Source organism: Hypanus sabinus, chromosome 3 (genome assembly GCF_030144855.1).
Source record: "Hypanus sabinus isolate sHypSab1 chromosome 3, sHypSab1.hap1, whole genome shotgun sequence".
In the NCBI taxonomy this organism is placed as follows: Eukaryota; Metazoa; Chordata; class Chondrichthyes; order Myliobatiformes; family Dasyatidae; genus Hypanus; species Hypanus sabinus.
Window position 1 is genome coordinate 83,207,759 of NC_082708.1, and position 16,202 is coordinate 83,223,960.

The window sequence follows — 16,202 nt, forward strand, 5'->3', positions numbered from 1 at the left end:
CCGACTATCTTTGCTTCATTTAAGAGAGTGATAGAAGATATCCCTGTGTCTGGTGGTTCACGCTCTCAGGCTTTTTAGATCTGCTGCTTGATGGGAGAAGGGAGAAGAGAGCAACCAAGGTAGAAGGAGTCCTTGATTCTTACATCTTTGAGTTTTTAAACATTTCTTGCATGTATATTTTGCTTCTTGCTAGTTTCCCTGATATTCCACTCTCCTTTTTCTCTATCAATGTTTTGTCAAAGCTTTGTATTCTAAAATGTTCCCATTCCTGAGTATGAATATTCTTCCTGACACCTCTAAAAAGCCTTTTGCTTGGATTTCATGCTATCTTTAATTTCCCTGTAATGTCTTGCACCACTTTTCCTGTTCTGCCTGAGTGCCTCTTCTATACCTGTTATGAATCATTATTTCTTTAAATGTTAGCTAATGGCTTTTCACCATCACACTCCTAAACCTAGTTTCCTAACCTACACAGCCACACTGCCCCCTCATACATTCATTGTTTCCTTTGTTTAGATTGAAAACCCTAGTTGCTCACTGAGCTGTGTCACTTTCAAACTTAATATGGTATTTGAATACGTCATAGTTGTTTTACAGACACCCCTCTCAGCAAGATTATTCATTAACTCTTTCTCTTTAGACACTACCAGAGCTAAACTAGCCTGTTACCTACTGTTTCTTTAAAATACTGATCCAAAAGTCCATTTTATAAATAATCAAGGAACGTATTCTTGGGATTTTCAGAATTAATTTCATTTGCTCACTTTGTATGTAGATTAGGACCCCAGGATACATGCTGCCTCTGGGTATCAAACAGGTTTCATTTTTTAAAAAAAATCAGAAACAAGAGAATATCTATAGATGCTGGAAATCCAAGCAACACACACCCAATGCTGGAGGAACTCAGCAGGCCAGGCAGTATAAAAGTACAGTCAACATTTTGGGCTGAGACCCTTCAGTATTTTTTTAATAATGTCCACAAGTTAATTTTGTCCATAAGTCCCTCATTATGGTAACCATACCAGCATAGAATACTAGATGGCAATAGTAATAGATGGCATAGTAATAGATGGCATCAAAAGCACATAAGACTTTTAGAGAGAACAATTATTAATAGTGGAGAGACAGAGAGACAGAAAATGATTTCTGCTGTTTGTAGGAGTTAACAAATCATATATATTAGACTTCTGTATTTAATATTATGAGAGCTCATTCATATGTACAGTGTTGTATCCCAAAGGATAGCCTATACTCCTGTTACAAGACTCTCGGATCTCCTTACTTATGCCAAATCCAACATCAAGAAAGAGGCTGCCAATATGAGGTCCTTTCTAACTACTATACTGATGCCATCCTAATTTGCAACATTGTTCCATTTGTTTAGATTTTTTGCTAGTCCTAGAATATGTCTGACATTGGTCACTGCGAAGCCATGCTTCTGTAACAGCATCCTACCATTATTCAATGCGAGGTCATGTCAAAGCTAAATGAGAGATTCTCATTGAGCCTGTCTTGAAGGGAGATCATGAGGAAACCTGCTGAAGGCAATGTGAAGGTAGGATCAGTGATGGTGAAGTATCAACAAAGCTTTCAAACAAGAAGTTCTGGCAGTTCTTAATAAACCAGATCAGCTCAACTAATCAGCAAGAGTGATTTTATCCCCAGTATGATCTCCTAGCGGCCTATTCATTTCTGAAAACACAGTTACTATTTTCTGGCTTGTACCAGTTCTAGTTCATTCCTCATCACAAACTCTGTGACACTGATTGCAGTCACAATCTGACTGTTTAGAAATCATATCTTCTTTTTCTGAGAAGGGGTGCCTCCCTGAATAAATAACTTGCCTATTCACTTCACGGACATGATCAGACCTGCTATCTATTGCATTTTTACTTTTGTTTCATTTCTTTATATGCACTGGAAGAAAGCTTGGAAGCAAAATTAATGTATTCCTGTAATTAGAAGGAGGTTCAATATTTTGCTTACATTATGAATGTGAAGTAATTCTGCATCCAGGTTAATTTTAGCCACATTTTAAATCTAAAATACAGAACAAGTAAGTGCCATTTGAACATTCATCAGAATAATCCCACATTTTCCATTGTGGATTCTGTTTGCAGAAAAAAATGGAGCAAAATTAATCAGGTCACAGTAAATTAACTGATTACAGATTACTATCCTAATAGTCTCTCAACTACTTTATGTTGTCAGTCACTACTCTTTGCCTCATAAGTTGCCTTGAACGCTTCATCTTTTGCTGGATGTAGGAACTGATGTGAATAATATTGATAAACACCTCGATTAAGTGTAATGCACGATTGACCATTTGACCCAGCACAGATGGACACAAGAGTTGTGCTTCCAGCTCCAATTTTCCGATTGGCAAGCACCAGCTGAGGATGGCCAAAAACATGCCAGGGCCTGTCAAAAGTTCCTGCAACTGTTGCTGAAAGTCACACAACAGGTTGGGAAAGTTGCAAAAAAAAAATCACTGCTATTGCTTTCATCTGACTTGTACTAAAACAGTTTATATCTGTTTTCTCATGGAGCTGGCTGTAAGGCTTATGGGGAAGTCAATCAGCTCTTAAAGTGTATTTTTCATGGCTGTCACAGTATATCAGCATAGAAGAAAGCTGTGGAGGTGAGAAAAAGCTGTCAGGGTTGCATGGAGGAGGGGTGAAAAGGTGCAATGCCACTCACCTACGGGAGTTACTTTGTCCAAGGCTATGTCTAACTTTGTTCAACCCCTCATTCCATATGGAGTTCCAGGCCATTGCATTACAAACTCAAAATGAGCCCAATGATCACTGGAGTGCATGATGTGTGAGATACCACAGTGAGGTCTGTGGACAAAAATGTATCTGCAAGAGGCCATGTACACAATGCATGGACCCTTCTAATTCAGATCTCTTAATGCTTTTCTGTAGGGTTAGAATCTTGATTAAATGAGAGTGAAAAATGCACCAGAATCTACCTTTCATGGATGATTTCTGAGTCAAATGTATAAATGAGGCTGCACATTGTACGACATCAATTGTTGCATGAATAATATCAGACATGTATAAGGAGATGATCACGGGGCCATTGGCTCAGTGCAATTCACCTACCATGGGGGTAAGAGATTGGTCAGTAGAGAATGCAAAAGATGTAAATATGGTTGTAAGATGAGAAACTAGTGAAGTTGATTCTCTGTTTATGTTGGACAATTAAGAATGGAATCAGATGAGTCTGTGCCCACCCAGCTGAATGACAAAGGAGAAACACTGATGGAAGAGGAACATGGTTAAGTAAACCAAAAATACATCCCACATACCTTCCTCGTCACCTGGTTTCACTCATCACTTGCCAACTTTATGCCTTCCCCACCTCCTCCTTCTTATTCTGCCTTCTTTCCCCTTCCTTTCCAGTCCTGATTTAGGGTTTTGGTTTGAACCATTGACTGTCTATTCCCTTTCATAGATGCAGCCTGACTTGCTGAGTTCCTCCAGCACTGTTGTACATGTTGATTGATTCAGCACATGCAGAGTCCTTTGGATTTACGAAACAGATCAGAAATATGTCAACCTCTAAAACCCCCAGGAAAACCCCAACCTTCCTTATATGTCCTGTCCAGTAAACGTGCTGTAAATATCACATCAAGATCATTTTCGTACTGTTCATTTTCAGATTCAAGCAGGGCATCAGAAATGATGAAAAGCATGCCAAGAAGTTCATCATGATTAATAGAGATACTGAAATTCAGTTCACCTACAGACACACTGATGATCTTAAATCAGGTCACATCTGAGACTAACAAGAACGTCACATCTAATCAGTGATATTTGAAATTCTAGGTCTGACTCTACATGTGGATTTAGAGCATATACCTACCAGCTAAAACAATGCTGCAACAGCAAAGCATCTGGCGCATCTATAGAATTCAGACATTCCCTGCATATTCTGTGAAACAAGGGAAGAAGAAGACAGGGAGGAGGCTCATATCTGGAGATTGAGGGAGTGAAATCAAACAAGAATGAAGTCAGTAGCTGAGGAAAACAAATATAGCAAGAAAGAGAAAAACAACATCAAATAATGAACCTAAGGAGAAAAAAAAGTTTTCACCAGACTCAGTTTGGTGACAAAAGATACACGCATTCTCCACTTATGATAAAAGTGGGATAGTTGACTGTAGGAGTTTAGCAGAGTTCCTTCACCAATCCAGTTTAACATCAGAGGAAACTTTAAGTAATACTCAGGCAGATGCTTGTAACAGATTATATGAATGAAGATTTGGAATTATTTCTAAAAAAGCAACCATGTTTTAATTGTAATTGGTCTGTTACTTCTATCATAATGCTGTATAATGGAATGTATAACACTACAAATCCCTTTTGCTGATTCACACCCAAAAATGCCTCTTACATTTGTCTTCCATTACCTTTATCACTTTGCTATGGCTTTGTGCTTGATTGCAAACAACTCTTTACAAGAACTCCAACAATTACTCACAAGAAATGTGATATGGTAACATTCTGAACAAAATTATCTTAACTCAGCTCCATTTATGATATTGATTTACCCATTTTCAACATACACAGCAGAGCCATTACCTAAAATAGGGGCAGGCCATAAGGTTAACTCACAATCTCTACAGTAAATTTAATGTCTGCCAGCAAGCAGGATAAATTTATATCACGAAGTTTGCCTTACCTTCACAGACTGACCTATTTCAGTGTGGTTTCAGAAAGGATCCTTTGCAGCTCCTTTGCTGTCAATGTGCATAGTCACAGACACTGGTATTAACCAGAAGGAACAACAAGCAATTGTTTGAAAGGACTTGAAAATCCAGTTCTCTCACATTGCATACCTCCATTTTGCTTACTATTTCAGCAGGGTTTCCAATTACATCGTGCGAGAAATATGCAACACAATGCTATAGTCAACTAAACATTTTACATACCAGAACCAAGATCTGCCCATGCTTGCCTGCTTGCCTCCACAACTCATTCAGCTTGAACCACATTACCTTTACCCCTGCACCTTTATGAAGATAGTGATAACCACAAAACTCTAGATATATACAGTAAATATATATCTCAAATAGACATCACAAGGGTCTCCCTCAGTCACTCCTTCCCTGTGGCTGAAGAGCTGCTCCCGAAGTAATAGTATGGATTAGCGTAGTGCAATTCTTTACAGCGCCAGCGCACACCAATCAGGGTTCAATGTTTACCACTGTCTGTAAGGAGTTTATAGCTTTTCCCTGTGACCTCATGGGTTTCTTCCCAGTGCTCTGGTTTCCTCCCACAATCCAAAGACTTACAGGTTAGGGTTAGTAAGTTGTGGGGATACCCTGTTAGCATGAGAAGCAGAGCAACTTGGACTGAGTTGGTCATTGACGCAAACTATGCTTTTAACCACAAGTTTTGATGTACAAGTGACAACTAAAGCTAATCTTTATCTTCTTCATCACACTCACATCTTCCATTGCATGGCAACTCCAAGATTCAGAGACCAGAATCCCACGATTAAACGTCAAATGTTAGAGGTAAACATTTAAGATGAGAGGGAAAATGTTTTGAGGAGCTTTGCAAGGCAAGTTTTCTTTTTACGCAGAGAGTGATAGGTGCTTGGAGTGTACTGCCAGAGGAGGTGGTAGAAACAGATATGACAGTAATGTTTAAGGCAGACAAATAGGCAGGGAATGGAAAGATACAGACAATGTGTAGGCAAGATGGAGTTCATTTTAATTGGCATCATGATTAGCACAGATGTTGCACAGGCTGAAGGATCAGCTCCTGTGTTGTACTGTTCTGTGTATTAAATATTACTGAGGTCTTTTTGACCTCATGAAAGCCTTTGAAGCCATCATTCGAAGCTGAAATCCTTGTCAAATCTGTATGCTTCTGATATGTATCTGCCCTACATTGAATCTCAGTGCAGATTGGGTGTAGAGCAAAACTGAGTTAAATACCACCACATTTCTTAATCTGTTGTGCTGCTACATTCTCCTTCAATGCAGATTACTTCTAACAAGCTTCTCTTTGGAATGTAATAAATTCAGAACTGATTCTGCTTGCTACGCAGAACCCACTCTCTCCTTGCCATTATGGGGGCTGCAAAGAAATAAGCCGTCAGGAGCGTCACAGAGGCTGGTGAGTGGCCTCCAGATGGCTGTGGATCAAGGGGTGTGGGCCATGGACCAGTGCTGCTGGGTCACAAGCCAGGGCCTGATCAACACTGGCTGGGTCGCCAAGGAGAGAGTATCTGATGCTGAAATACCTGATGACCCCAGGTTACATCACTGGTGGTGTCCCAGTGTGTCTCAACATCAGAAAATTAAGGGTGATTTCCACCAGGGAAATTACAGAAAATTAAGGACGGCATGGTAGCGTTGTAGTTAGCACAACACTTTATAGTCCAGGTAACACGGGTGCAACTCCCGGCTCTACCTGTAAGGAGTTCAAATGTTGTCCCTGCAATGATGTGGGTTTCTTCTGGGTGCTCTGGTTTCCTCCCACAGTCCAGAGAGGTACCAGTTTGTAGGTGAATTGGTCATTGTAAATTGTGATTAGGCTAGGGTTAAATGGGGCAACTCACACAAACTGTTGGAGGAACTGAGCAGGTCAGGCAGTATCTACGGAGAGGAATACACAGTTGGCATTTGAAGCCGAGACACTTCGTCAGCATTGGAAAAGAAGTGGGAAGAAGCCAGAACAAGAAGATGGGGCAGGTGATAGAGCACAAACTGACAGGTGATAAGTCAAGTCAGGTGATGGGGGAGGTAAGGTGGGTTGGGGGAGGGGATGAAGTGAGAAGCTGGGAGATGAAAGATAGAAAAGGTAAAGGGCTGAGGAGGAAGAAGAGGGAATCTGATAGGAGAGCACAAGAGAAGAAGGGGTGAGAGGGGAGCCAGAATGAGGAATAGGAAAAGGATGGGGGGGCAAAGAAATCAATGTTCATGTCTACAGGCTGAGGGCAACCCAGGTGGGATTTGAGATGTTGCTCCTCTAACCTGAGAGTGGCCTCATTGTGGCGGTAGAGGAGGCCAGCATCTGTAGAAACTCTTGTCTTTTGAATATGTGGTGCTGTTGTTTTGGTTTGCATTTGACATAATCTTTACCACATTAGGTAACAGGTAGAGTTTTGGTCTCATTACTGAAGGACTGATACACTTGCAAAAGAGAGAGTGCAGAGAAATTTCATCAGAGTGGTTCCAGGATGACAGATTTGCCATATGATGAAATATTGGGTAGATTGAGACAGTGTTGTTTAGAAAATGAGTCGTGATCTCATCACAATCAAGGTAGACTACGCTTGCAGTATTGTGCTCAGTATGGATGCCTCATTATAGGACAGATGTGGAAGCTCTAGAGAGAGTGCACTGGAGATTAGAGAACATGTTTCATGAGGATAGGTGGAACAAGCTATGGCTTTTCTCTTTGGAGTGAAAGAGGATGAGAGGCATATAAGATGATAAGAGGCATAGATTGTGGAGTTAACCAGTGATTTTTATCCCCCAGAGCAGCAATGTCTTATACAAGAAGGTATACTTTTAAGGTGATTGTGTAGGGGTAAGTCAGATGTAGATTCTTTTACAAAGAGAGAGGCAAATGCATGGACACATTGTTGGGGGTGGTGGTAGAGGTGGATAGAGAAAGGCAGCACAGAATCAGGCCCTCAGACCCATCTAGTCCATGCCAAAACCATTTAACTGCTTACTCTCATCAACCTGCACTGGGATCATAGCCCTCCACAACCCTATCGTCCATGTATCCGTCCAAACTTTGCTTAAACATTGAAATTGAGCTCACATGCACCACTTGTGCTGGCAGCTCATTCCACACTGTCATGGCCCTGAGTGAAAAAGTTTCCCCTCATTTTCCCCTTAAACATCTCAGCTTTCACCCTGATGCACCATCAATAACTCACTCTGAGACGTAAGGCGAGATATCGGCTTTCATTGACTGGAAGAAGGAACAAGCAGTGAGTGACCACCATACTACATCCTGGAGACTGAGAGGCCGGGCTCAGGCCTTGATCGCCTTTATACAGGGGTCTGTGGGAGGAGCCACAGGAGCAGTCAGCAGCGGGCATGTCCAAACAGGTATATGTAGTTCACCACACACCCTTAACCCATGACCTCTGGTTGTCATCCCACCCAACCTCAGTGGAAAAAGTCTGCTTGCACTTACCCAGAATTTTGTATACAGCTAACAAATTTCCTCTCAATCTACTACATTCTAAAAAATACTTCTAACCTATTCAATGTTTCCTTATAACTCAAGTCCTCCAGACCTGGCAACATTACTATAAATTTTTTCTGCACTCTTTCAACCTTTTTTACTTCTTTTTTGTAGGTAGATGACCAAAACTGGATACAATACTTCAAAAAAGACAAAATCTGCAGATATTGGAAATCAAAGTAATACGCACAAAATGCTGGTGGAACTCAGCAGGCCAGGCAGCATCTATGGAAAAGAGTATAGTCGATGTTTTGGGCCAAGATCCTTCAGCAGGACTGGCAAAAGAGACGAGAAGTCAGAGTAAGAAGTTGAGTGATAGGAGAAACTGAAAGGATTGTTTGGCCCCCTGAATGGTAGTGAGGGCGGTGGTGTAGGGGCAGGTGTGGCACTTGTTCTGCTTACAAGGATGAGTGCCAGGAGGAGATCATTGTGGAGGGATGAATTGTCAAGGAGCGTAGGGAGTGATTCCTGCAGGAAGCAGAAGGTGGGTGGGGGGGGGAGGGTGGTGGAGAAGATGTGCTTGGTGGTGGGATCCTATTGGAGATGGTGGAAGTTACGGAGGATTATGTACTGGACGAGGAGGCTAGTGGGGTGGTATGTGAGGACAGGAGGAACCCTGGTGGGGCAGCAAGTGGATGGGGTGAGTGCAGATGTGCGCAAAATGGAAGAGATGCGGGTGAGGGCAGCATTGATAGAGCAGGAAGGGAAGCCCTTTCTTTGAAGAAGGCATCTCATTAGTTCTGGAATGAAAAGCCTCATCCTGAGAGCAGATGAGGCAGAGAAGGGAATGGCATTTTTACAAGTAACAGAGTGGGAAGAGGTGGAGTCCAGGTAGCTGTGAGGATCACCAATACTCCAGATTAGGTCTCATCAGCATCTTATACAACTTCAACCAAGTATCCCATCTTCTGTACTCAATACATTGATTTACGAAGGCTAATGTGTTCAAAAGCTTTCTTTAGGATATTTAAGAGACTCTTACTCATACGGATGAGAGAAAAATATGTAGGAGAGAGGGTTAAATTGATCTCGAAGTACATTAAGAGGTTGGCACAGCATTCTGGGTTGAAGGGTTATACTGTGGTGTACTGTTTTTATGTTTTGTGTTTTAACATAAATAAGATAGTTAAAGAACTAAATGCAGGAAGGAGGTTACTGCTGCTGGGTAATCCCAGATCAGGAGTGCAGTTTCAAAATAAGTGTGAGGCCATTTGTGGTGAGATGAGAGACATTTCTTCAGTCAGAGACCTGTGGAATGGCATTTGTTGTGATCATTTGAAACACGAATCAATGGTGAGAATGGAGGGACATGGGAAATTGAGAATGATTTGTATTATTTATTACAAGTTTTGTGATTAAACATATTTGTTTGAAATAAATGGGGCCAGATGTACCTCATGTTTGCTGGATTTATGGGGCCACAGGCATTTTGATAAAATTCTGTAAGTTTTAGACTATTGGTGATTTGTTAGATAAGAAGACAAAAGAAAAGTAGCGGGCTTTTATTGTGAAGGGGTTTGAGTTTAAGAAGGCTTTTGTTACTACTGTGAGGGTGCTAGTGAGGCCTTACCTGGAGTACTGTGCAAAGTGTTTCTCCCCGTACATAAAAATTAATATTGTTGCATTGGAGGCAGTCCAAAGGCAATTAACAGTGCTAATTTCTGGGATGAGAGATGCTTGAGGGACAATGTGGACTACTTTTGCTCTGATATTTTTGAGTTTTTGTGTAGGTCTCATTGCTTTCCTTATGCAGTATACTCATGCTTTGGTTGAATGGAAGTATCTAGGTCAGAAAGTGGATTTAAATGGGATGTAAAATAATTCTGGAATCAAGAACTTGAACTGAAACATTTGGGAAACTTGTCTTTTCCAATATTGAATACTACTATTAGTACTAATGTAAAACACATCAGAACTGCAAACCTGATGCAAAGATGCCATGTGATTTCCTGAGAATTCAATAGCAATTAATAAATAAGTGTTAGTTCTCCCAGGGGAAGTCTTCTGGTAGACAGCTAGTATTTATTGTACGTCAATAAAAGCCATATTACAATAGTAAAGAATATACAGATAGACAAATTATCAGAGAAAAACTGTATTGATACAATTAAAACAACATGATCTGTTTTCACATAGCAGTTGATAATATATTTTGGAGTATAAATGAGAGACTGTGGTTATAATGGCAGCTCATTAGCCAGGAAGTAGCTGCAACAACAGGAATTGATGGCAGAGTGCTGTACCTTTAAATAGGGTGAATGCTGTTACTGAAAATTAAAACCACCATGGCAGCTACCAACAACAGCTAAATATAGAACCTTTATTGCAGAGTGTAAATGTTATGACAAGACATGCTTATCACTCTCTGCTTCTACTTCCTGTCAGTTAGACCGCTAACTACACTTGTGCTGCATTTGAAAAGCTGTTCTAGCAGATTCTGGATTCTCCACACAAAATAAGTATAGATATTTGATCATGCAAGCTTATAGATCATGCTGACTTATGTATCAGCAACCATTGTCTAATATCAACCATCTTTACATAAAAGTACTTCACAACTTTATTCGGCCATAGCTTTGGAAAATGGGCCTTTGCATTTGCATATATAGTGTATCTGTTCAGCAGTTGGAGATATACTTGGGTGCCTTTTGTGAAACATTACTTTTTTTTTGGATTCCATTGTGAACCATAACCAAGGCAACTAGAAACAACAATTGGTGAATAGGCCACGAGAGCTGTTCCTTCCCTCACTATACACACTTGAATGATCAGCGTGTCCTATACAATTAAAGCTAAGGAGCTCAGTATATGATGTCTGTGGATTCAGTGCTTCTCCACTGAGTTTACTGAAAATACAAGAGCTATTGGGATCTGGAAAACATATGAAAAAGTGTTTTTATTTGTGTGAAATCTCTTTCCAGTTATAAAAACACCATTAAAATGAGATTAAAGAAGGCATCATTTTTAATCTTTTGTTTTGCAGTAAGGATTTATAAGTAGTAGAAACAAACAACTGTACCACTGAAACAGATTCCAATATTGTGCTAAGAACACATTGTGCTCCAATGAATATGTGTGATAGCATTAATGGCTCTGTGTCCTGCCCATCAACTGAAAAAGGGCAAATTATTTGAAAAGAAGCATAGCTGTGTGTGCTAATTCATGACTGAGGAGCACAGATAAAATTCATTATTTCTATTAGAACATAGATTGAATTATCAAAAGGAGGGGTATTTGGCTGATATTTCTCTTATGAAGGCAAGAATTTGCTCATTTTTCATCATTTCTGGAATGAAATCACAGCATAACTTCATTTATTTGGGAGGTATTTGGGAGTGACAATTAAATACATATTTCCAATATTAATACGTCTATCATATTTCAATAGGTACAATGCTTGCAGTGCTAAGAAGTGCCAACATTTTGCTGATTTCATCTCTTATTTTAGCATTAGAATAAGGCTTCCTTTGCCCTCCCAGGTAGACGTCAAAGATCCCATGGCATTGCACTAGATTTGGTTAATCATGGCAGCCACTTACTTGTGACAACTCTTAAAGAACAAAAACTAATCAAGAAAATAGCTGGGATTCCCTTTGTTTATCTGGGACACCATGCCAGTTAATTAACCAGAAGACCGTTGCCGAACACCTTCTAAATAGCGTCAGTTGTGTGCACTTGCATAACCGTTAGACACAGAATCATACTTTGAGCAAAGATTTTTAAAATAGTAATACACACAAAATGCTGGAGGAACTCAACAGGTCAGGCAGTATCTATGGAAAAGTGTAAGCAGTCGATGTTTTGGGCCAAGACCCTTTTGTGTGTATTACTTCAATTTCCAGCATTTGCAGATTTTCTCTTGTTTGCGTTTTTAAATCGAGTCAGATGAGTGTGTTTGTGTTCAAAAAAGCAACAATTTTTGGCACTGACAGTTGACAAGAAATAAACAATTAAACTATTCAGAACTGTTTTGCTCACTGTGATTTCAAACATTCAAGATTGGAAATATCAGAAACAGCCAGAAGTGAAAATGAAATTATTTCACTACTTCAATAAGTTAGGAACTACTAAGAATTTGAAGGTATCAACAATCATTTTAAATGTTACAATGAAAATGAGGACATGGAGGATGCAATCGTCAATAGCATTACATGAAGGCAGACCATTATCTGTACAAGGAGTCTGTGCTGATTTTGGGTATTTACAGTGAAAACAACATGATGTGGATGAATTTCTCCGTTGATTAGTATTAGGAACTAATAATCAGTTTTATAGTACTGCAACAGTGTTGGTAGTGTTCTAATTTTTTGTATTTCATTTAAATATGTTACTTGTTACTCAGTTTGTCTTTTTTGTATGTTTTTAACTATTTCCATGAAGCTTCAGCTAATTGGAGCAGTTGCTTAACTGGGCCAAAATGTACAGATCCCAATGTCTCCCAATTAACCAGAATGCCCTGTATTTAGAAAAGTTGCAGGTGAATTATCTTCAGACTTTACTCCTCAATCAATACCGCTGAAGAGAATATTTTGGTTGTTAACTTATTGATATTAGTGGGAGATTACTGTGCACAAATTTACTGCTGACTTTATCAGATGTAACTGCGCTGTTACAGGACTTCTTTGGCTGCCAACATAACATTATAACAATCTCAGATAACTAAAAATACCCTGCATATCTGGAAGTTATTACTCTTTATTTTCATGCATTTTTCATTGCTATTATTAATATAATACATTTTGTATAACTGTTTTTGTAAGCCAGCCAATTGATCAATAATGGAGGAGGAAAATGTGCTGATTATAAGCAATTGCTCATCACATAGAAGATTTGAAGCTATATTAACATTTAGGAATGAATAATATTGCTCAAGCCTGAAACCTAATCATTGATTTTTTTGGTATATCTTAACTTTCTTTTAAATGCAGGGAGCCTTAATCCATTTGTCATTTTGTTAAAACCATGACTATAAAATTACTTGATTCTGAGATCATGAGGGATAATAAGAACAGGACTCCTCTTTCTAAGCAGGAACATTCATCAGTTTCCATGACTTAGTCAGTTAATTTTTCACCTAGTCCTCAATGTACAGTTCCTGTGATTGATTCATATTTCTTGATAGCATTACCACCAAAATCTCTTTTACACTGTCTTGATAATACCACATTATCCATAGTCTGTTAAGAATTTAATCCCAGATTTATATTGTCTCACTACATAAAACTGCTTTTAGATGTCATTTCTGAATGGCCTACCGACTACTAGGAGAAATAGTTTCTCTGGATCAAAATATTGCCAGTGTTTAACATAGGAGGGTTACAAGACATTTATAAATGTAGCTGGATTCGGAGTGACACGGGCCAATCGCAGACAAGTTTCCTGCGTTTGAATGGTCTGTCTCTCTTTCAACGCCATCGGAGGATGATGCCAGACCGGGTTTTGTGGATTGGACTCTGTAATTCATGTTTAACGTGTTTCTGATTTCTGGCTGCTCCTTTTTTTGTTGCTATTTTGGGCAATTTTGAACTGGGGTGGCCTGCTGATAACAAATCTGAGCTGAACTGAATACGCCTGGACTCTTTCAATTGTTGTGTTTTTCACTCTTTTTTTTGCCATTTGTGTGATTTGTTTATTTTCTGTGCATGGAGTGGGGGCAGGGGTGGATGATGTTTTTCTTTGAATAGATTCCATGGTTTTTCTTTGTTTTGTGGCTGTCTGTGGGAAGACGTATCTCAGGGTTGTATACTGCACACATACTTTGAGAATAAATGTACTTCAAACCTTTGTAAATTTGACTTGATCACCCTTCCCTTGAATTTTAAATCAGCATAGTAAATCTGAGGCCCTTGTCTCTCTGAATCCATGTACCTTTCTAAATTTCTTTCAAACCTTCCAGCTGTACCTACCAGGTTTTGTGACAGCAAGGTCCACACACCCACCAGCCTCATTGTAAAAAAGCTTGCCTTTTAGTGCAGCCAATGGCTGTTGGAAATTGGAGGAGTCTATGGAAAGTGCCTCCAAGAGGACCACAACCTTCTTGTAAGGTTTGGAGGCTTACATGCCTCAATGACCCGGAGAGCTATGTTGACTGGAGTCAGGGCCTTGTTCTTTAGCTCTTGGTAGGGTCACTCATGCCTAACAGGTCAAAGGGTGGAGGCCAGACTAAGAGTGATTCACCAGTCCTCCAGGTTCAGGGGCTCAGCTTAGGGTAAACAACACTGATTGGCCAAAAAACTATTGTGACAGAAACAGCAATGAACAATACTTCTACACAGACAGACATGGAGGATATTCATTGCTGTCCTAAATGCCAGGAGTGTAACGGGCAGTAAGTAAGCATAACCGGTGAGTTTATCTCAGTACAGTGTCACAAAAGGCCGCAGAGGCTCGTGGACTCATTCAGCTCCATCACAGGCTCAAACTTCTCCATCATTGAGGACATCGTCCAGCGCTGGTGCCTCAAGAAGATGTCTTCCTCACTGTCTAGGTGCTGCCATCCAGAAGGAGGTATAGGACCCTGGAGACCTACACACGCTGATTTAGGAACAACTTCTTCCCATCCACCATCAGATTTCTGAATCCTTGAACACTATTTCATTATTTCTTTTTCCTTGCATTATTTATTTGTTTTGGAACTTATAGTAATTTTCTGAACCGTATGGATACTGAAATACAATACATTTAATGGCATACAAGTCAGTGATGTTATCCTGATTCTGTACCTGAAATGTGAGAATGTAGGATTCCAATAACAGAGCTTACAGAATAGTTAAATATTCCAGTTTGCATCTTGCAGTACTCCAGTACATGCTACAGAACCTCACAATCAATTACATATTTTTGAACTACAGTACTGTTGTAATGTAGGGAAAAAATCAGCCAGTTTTGAACAAAGTTTTCACAAATGACAAGATAACCTACTGTAGTAACATTAAATTTTGGATAAATATCGGCCAGGCCACCAAGGCTATTTCCTCGAACAATCCTCTTAATAATACTATTCGTATCAACATGGGAGATCAGGTGGAGCCTCTATTAAATAACTCTAAATATGATGCCCCAATTAATGTACAAAATTAAGAAACTTTACTCTTAACCTGAGGGAGTCACTTCAAGCTAAAGACCAATCAAGTGTGATGGTATTGGGTTCCTTGTCTGCAAAGCCTTAAGTTCAAAAGAAGATTTTAAGCCCTATTCAATATAGATATCTACGGGTAGCCTCATCATAGGGAGGTTATCCATCTACTCCAAGGACAAGCTTACTTCCCTGTCTAGTCTCTGCTGTGAGTTCTAGCTGCAAATACTCACAGTCTGGGTGATGGATGACAGTTTAAATTTAGACAAATAGTTTTTAACATGAATTTAACATTCAGAGGACTTCTGATTTATAAAAAATATCTGAATTACAAAAGATTTACAAACTATAAAGGATTTCAAAACACAGGTACAATTCTTACAAACTAAAACAATATGTCAATGAGTTGCAGCCGAACAAGTCAACCGTTGCAGAAACCCAAGGTCGAGTAATGAATTCTCGTTCTTCTTTCTGTCACTCCATCTTTCTGTCATTCTGCTTGTCATTCCTAACAGTCCCCAATGCTTTCTAATACTTATGATGTTTTGCTACTAAATGACATTATGTACATGATACCTTTGCAGGGATAAAGTAATTTACATAGATGGTCTGAGGACAATGGTGCAAGTAATTTAGCTGTAGTTGTCTGATTTAATGTAGGCCGATTAACTGAGCCCCACTGTCATTGTTTAGCTAATGCAGACAAGGTGGTCATGGTCACTTTACTTCATGTACCACATCACTTAGCAGCCAGCCCCGGTGTCCTTTTAACTTCAAACAGATTTCTTTAAGAACTGAAGAAAAGTTGCATTAAGAAGTTGGCAAAGAATATATGTTAAATGTTTAACTTTGTCACAAACAGCTCTGATTCTTTGGGAAGGTTCTACAGCGGAAAGCCGAGG

At 39.6% G+C, this 16,202-nt stretch overlaps 1 protein-coding gene across 5 annotated transcripts in view; it reads right to left on the reverse strand.

Annotated features, from left to right (window-relative positions):
* Window positions 1-16,202, reverse strand: part of LOC132391484 (ETS-related transcription factor Elf-1-like) — a 165,898-nt gene that overhangs the window by 132,384 nt on the left and 17,312 nt on the right. The window contains exon 1 of one of the 5 annotated variants that reach the window (XM_059964745.1): window positions 4,690-4,827. The exons of the other annotated variants lie outside the window; for them this stretch is intronic. The gene's annotated coding sequence lies outside the window, so the exon portion shown is untranslated. Of the gene's footprint in view, window positions 1-4,689; window positions 4,828-16,202 lie in introns of those variants that run through there. 5 annotated transcript variants of the gene reach the window in all.